Source organism: Cydia pomonella, chromosome 11 (assembly GCF_033807575.1).
Source record: "Cydia pomonella isolate Wapato2018A chromosome 11, ilCydPomo1, whole genome shotgun sequence".
NCBI classification, from domain to species: Eukaryota; Metazoa; Arthropoda; class Insecta; order Lepidoptera; family Tortricidae; genus Cydia; species Cydia pomonella.
The window spans coordinates 13,044,272-13,050,820 of NC_084713.1; positions in this window are offsets into that span (position 1 = coordinate 13,044,272).

A 6,549-nucleotide genomic window follows, 5' to 3' on the forward strand; every position below is an offset into this window, starting at 1 on the left:
TGCAAAAAAGCGCAACCTATAGGTAAACATAGAATATATTATCCTGAAGCGATCGACATCAAAATCAAAGTTTTGTTAAGAATAAGTTAGTGGAAACCATTTTCTCCCGAAATGGAATTTCATAGAAATTCACCGTTATTTCGTTACATTCAAAAAGCTATTCTTCCCTCTTGAGATGGTTATGGCCAATTTACCTATCTATAAATTTTCATTGTGGGAAGTTATAGATCTGAGATTTCAATATCACAAGGCACCGCGCGTAATCGAAAGACACCGCAAGTAAATAGATGCTCTTAGCCGGCGTATTGGCAATTAGGTGAGAGCATAGATTGAATAATACAAAATGAGATACACTTCTAAAAAAATGTACCTTGGCATCGTTATAAATGTTAATGACCAAATTCCTATTTGGCTCCAGGTGTGTTAGGGTGAACCAATTTTAGACGTGGAAAATATTGTTTTTGTTGAAACTAAGTCTAGACTATATTTTATCTCTAGAGCTGTATGTAGTTGGAATAGTTTTAGTTTGGCCCTAATTAGGGTTTCGCCACGTCGGTTGCATTTATAACTAGGTATAGTCTGTCTAAGCTACCTTCGCATCCATTTCAATATATCAACGTGAGGGAGTGTAATTACAAAAGTCTTATTTTCATAATAATTTGACATTAATAATGACACTTTGTCATTGCAAATGCCATGCAGAGTTAGCTTGGTCCAACATTACATACATTTGGCATTACTGTTATTAGGTTTATATGATTTCATTGTTATTGGCCGAAGCGTTAGACGAAGAAGTTCTTCGTTTTGACTCGGGCAATCTTCTTTCGTATGTCCGGATGTTCTGCTCTACAGGTCGCAATTCTCAACCTTTTATCGCAATTTTCGTGAAATTTTGTAAGTAAGTTCAGTAGCTAATATAGCAATCAATTTATGTTATCAGTTATTTCCTTCCAAGTTCAAACCATCTCCTAATTTGAGGTGAAAATCACAATTTTACTAACAGGCCAATTCAAACGTGCACTGACATTAAACCTATATTAGAATGATATTGGAATCATATCAGTTACCCGAAGCTGCCATTCGTGCGTTCATTCGCTCAGAATTTTCCGCACAAGTGTTAGTACGAGCGAGACACCCGCGCGATTGACAGCTAACTGATCAGGTAATTTGTAATTGCACGTTAAAATTGGCTTGTAAGTCGTGTACATACATAGTCGTTTTAGCGGTTACTTAAAATTAGCTACTTGTTACCGCGCTGCGAACCTATTCGATGCAACTGCTTGACTAATAACATTAAAGAACGTATTTAATAGTACCTTATCTGCTATGAAATAAAGTAATCTGTGCTACGGGCATCTTTGGTAATGAAGATGAAACGCCTGCACTTGTAAAATGTGAACCACTTAGGTTGCATGACGACAGGAAGGCCCCAGGAGAGTTGAAGATTTGAGATTTTTTAGGTAATTTTTAATTTTATGAATTTTCTTTTGGCGGCGACTTGATAGACTGAAATGAAAATACCAAAAATTACCGACCGGTATTTAGACTTTAAAATGATAACTTAAGGCCAATTTTTACGCAACAATTTGTTAAAGTTATACTTATAAGTAATTTTGTTTTGATACGACACAGGCGATTGTCTTTGTGATTGGCGTCTCATGCACTAGGATCGTTTCATGTCGCATTTGCATGCATCATTCTACGTAAGCGATCTTCAACGTCGTATCAATACAATGTCAAAACTGTAACAAATATTAAATCGGAATCGGACTCATTAATTTGTTATTAATGTGATAATACCATTGTTCACGCTTTGATGCGAGTGTGATGCTATTCAAGTCTTAGTTACCTAGTGAAAGTCTTACCATATGAGATAAGAAATCTAATTAATATTTTTTAAATCTGATAACCTAAGCTCTCAGAACACACTGGGATGTGCTATGTGGAAGTATGCTATAGGAAGTACTAGGAAGCCCTATAGGAAGTACTAGTAGGAAAGTATACTAGTCAAATTAGTTATTTTTTCGAATTGTCTAAACGATTTACCACTATGGAATTTATATGAAAACTGCACAAGTAATGACACCGTCAAGTCACCTACTTTGTGAGTTCTACCCGATTGATTAAAACTGCTGTCTACGGTTGTCTAAAATTATCTGGTGCTTTATTTCATGCATGGTGTGAAATACAATGGAACCTCGATAGCACGAATCTGAAGGGGTACGCCAAAAAGTTCGTGTTAACGAGTTTTCGTGGAGAGGGTATTGACTTACAGAGGTTCTTACAGGTTTTTATTCGTCTTAAAGAGGTTCCGAATTACAGAGGAAATGAAAATATCGTACGAGTATTAGAGAGGTAATTACTTATAAATATGCATAAATTACGGTCTTTTTTTTTGGAATTAAAGAGATTTGTTGATAAATAATTTCGAGATAGAGAGGTGATATAATAATACGTCCATATTTTTGAATTATAGAGGTCGCAGTTTTCGAGTTCAAATCAAATCAAAATCAAATTTTTTTTATCGTTTAAATGTCTTGTGGAACCAAAACTAGAGTTGGGGCCCTAGAGTGCAAAGCAAGTTTAACATTAAGATTAGGTGATCGTTGGTTATTTCTAGTCCAAGATCCCAGAGCCGCCAGACCGTACTTAATTTCTCATGAATAAAATGTATGGCATAATATAGTGTTAGTATGTACTTTTAATGTCTCTGCATACTTGCTATATTTGTCCGGTACAAGGTGCTAAAGGTTGGTAAAAATATTACTAACTATTTTCAACATTCTCATGGCTGATTTTTATGTATGTTTAAGAAAACATTGTTGAAAATTTATAATAAACATTACCAGACCATTTCCTCCGGCGATAACTATTACCAGGCGCTTTAAAACTAATAATATTGTAACTTTACTTTTTTTCTCACTCTTGACTTTTATATATGATGCCCAGGGAACTATTACAAACCATTTTGTAAGTAGCCAGACCAATAGCAGGGACCAAAATCATCCCCCAGACCCACATAAAGTATCACACAAATACACATTTAAACTTTATGTGGGTCTGGGGGATGGTTGAGTCCCTCCAATTGGTGTGGCTTCTTACAAAATGTAGTAGTAATAGTTCCCTGAGTATCATATATAAGAATCAAGAGTGAGAATGTAAGTAAAGTTACAATATTTTTTGATAGCTTTAAAGCATCAGGTAATAGTTACCGCCAGCGGAAATGGTCTGGCAATGCTGATTATAAATATTTTAATAATATTTTCTAAAACATACATAAAAATCAGCCACGAGAATTTAAGAAAAGTGAGTAATATTTTTACAAGCTTTTATTTACTTTCACCTGACCGTTGTCTGTTTGTAATCAAATCTTGGAAGTTAAATTTGACCCACTTCCCGGTTTCCAATGAAGCTGAAAATTTGCATACATATGTAAGTCGGGTGACAATGCAATATTATGGTACCATCGAGATGATCTGATGATGGAGACAGGAGGTGGCCATAGGAACTCTGTGATAAAACAACGTAACCTAATTGTGTTTGGGGTTTTTAGAATTGTCTCGATGAGTATTAGTTACTTGTGGAAAGAAAAGTACAGTCAGCGATAAAAGCTTGTACCAAAAAAGAAATTTTTGCCAAAAACTTATTTTTACATAACTTTAGCGCCTTGTAACGGACAAAAGGCCGTCGGGCCAATATAGCAAGTATGCAGACAATAAAAGTACATACTAACACTATAATATCCCATACATTTTATTCATGAGAAAATAAGTATGGTCTGGCGGCTCTGGAATCTTGCTATATTCGTCTTAATGAGGTCAAATATTTTGAGTTCTGCAGGTTTTCGACTTTGAATGGAATATCATTTTATTTCGTCTTAACGAAGATTTCGTCTTATTGAGGTTCGAGTTAGCGAGGTTCTACTGTACTGTATTTTAAATATAGTCCATATCCCTATTCTACTGCTTTATTTCACGCTATTAGTTTGACACAATAAAAATAACTGGAAAACTCTATTTTCCCTAGCGTTTCAAGATAATGAATGTTTCATTGAAGTTAATTAGATGTGCTAACTCTATAGTCTGTGTCAGCTGAAGGCTGAAAGAATATCGGCACAAAGAAAACGGTACCAGTAGGCCAGCAATATTTTTTATTTTATACAGAATACAATGTATACCTAAATAACATACACGAGGAAAATAATTGAATGTTAAATGTAAAGCTTTGCGTGAGTGCGATAATCACGGTACGGTCGAGGAAATTGATTCTTTAGCACTAGGTTATAGGGTTCACTTTATAATTGATAGCTCTTAGCATACCTAAGTATGTACGGTCCATAGAGTAAAGATATTATCAGAGGTAATTTGACTTATGACAAACTGTGACACTGGAATGGCGGATGGTTTTAAAGTGTGCGTGTAGACGAGTGATACCATGTACAACATATTCTCCCTGATGTAATAATTATTTTTAAAATTAAAAAATTGCGCTGTTTTATGTTTTATAATAAATATGTACCTGATTTAATAGGTCTTGAAAATGCGTAATGTTGTATAATTACTTTGTGCAAACATTATTTACAGTAATAATATGTAGCATCGAAATGATATCACTTCGTTTTTTTTTCAATTTATGCATTTTACTTAAAACATATCTTTAAGCCATAAGTTTTAAACAAAAAAACATGTTGCGGATCGGAAAATATGAAAAATTATGATCGAAAATTTATAAATATCGATTATTTATAAAAGTATAAATAATCCTGAAATATTTTTTAATCAAATATAGACTAAATTACAAATATCTACGTAGGTATATGCTTTTATAAGTCTTAACACATGCGCACCATATATACGGATTCAAATTACATGCACCGCGTGCAAACACTTATAAAATCATAATATTTAACATTAGATGAAACAATTGTTAAAAGACATTAGAGAAAAAGAACAAAAATATAATATACATAATCAAACATTAGTCATAAAAGTGTCTTTAATCTCATTATTTTCGGGAAATTACCATACGGACTTATTTTGAAATTCGCAATCAAAAAATTATCCATTTACCTAAATAATCTCTTATAAGTACATAACGATTACTAAGAAGGGCATCAATTACCCTACTTTCGGGAAATTACCCTATTCGACCTACTGGTCATACTCCTGTTCCGCAGAAATTGAAATTGGAATATCGTGATCTTACGTACGATAACATGATAATTGATAAACTTACCTATGAAAAGTTATCCCATCTCTTTTTTTAGTCTGATCTGTATAATTCTTATAACACTTGACCACGCATGTCGGCATATTTTATATTTTTCTTCCACCAATTTACTCAAATGACATGTCGATCCGACTGACGGCAAATTGGTGCATGAGGGCATAGAGATAACTGTCAATGTCTGTGTGTCACGCGTAAATACTAGGAAATTGGTGGATGATGGAATCCTAGTTGTGTTTTACCGATACTCCGTCCGCAGTATTATTAGTCCAAGGTACGGTCGAGGAAATTTATTATTTCACAGTTCACGGTTCGCTTTACATCGGACATATTTTAGGATAAGTATGTACAACCAAAACTTAAACCGCAAACTGCTAAAGAATCAATTTCCTCGACCGTCCTTAGGTTTTTTTTAACCATAAACCATATACTTTTGCGGTAATTTTATTTAAAAGATTTTTAACCGTTAATCTAGCAACGTACACAAAACTCTACGTAACCTTTGGCCCTTTTTCAATTTTTTTCCCAACCAGGAGGCGTATTCTGATTTCTCCAACCAGAAACGTCACGTTTGACATAGACAGAACATATCCATAATAAAACTAGATCAAATTCATAACCTGTTATATATTACAATCAAAATACGCCTTCAGAACCATTATTACTATTGAGCGCTAAACGAGCTTGAAATTGCATACTACCTTCTCTTTTTTGTGCCCGATTAAACGGTTAAGAGGCAACAGGAGTGGTCATTTCTCCATACAAATGTACTCTACTGTTTCCTTCGTGGTTTTTGAAGCAAGAGCAATGATTTTTTCAATACAGATTATTATTTTTAATATCTGTGTTGGACTGTTTTGCTTTTTTTGATATTTTTGTTTCTTAAGGCGGTAATGCTCTTCAAATATACGCAAAAACGGCCTAATTTACTAGGCCGCAAAGAGAAGCATTCAAAATTGACGTCAATCAGCCTAAAAAGCAAAACAGTCACAGATAATTTCATTACCATCGCATTTAGATCTCAATATTTCGTTACATTTGGTTACGTTTTGGAGGAGGAAACATCGTTTTTTGAAATTTTTACGCAGGATTTTTCGCCAAACCTGGCGTTGTCCTTATCGCACTAGTTTTAGGAGCCGCTTCCGTTAGTGAAACGGGTATATTCACCTAAATCTCAGCTCAAGTATCCTCGTAAGTGGATTTTCTGTTTGCGTTGTCTTGAATATTATTTCTATCCGATTTTCATTAATATTTTATTGAAATGAATAAATTGACGTGTTTCAATCATATACCTCAGAGCAAACCTGCTATGTTTTTATCCAC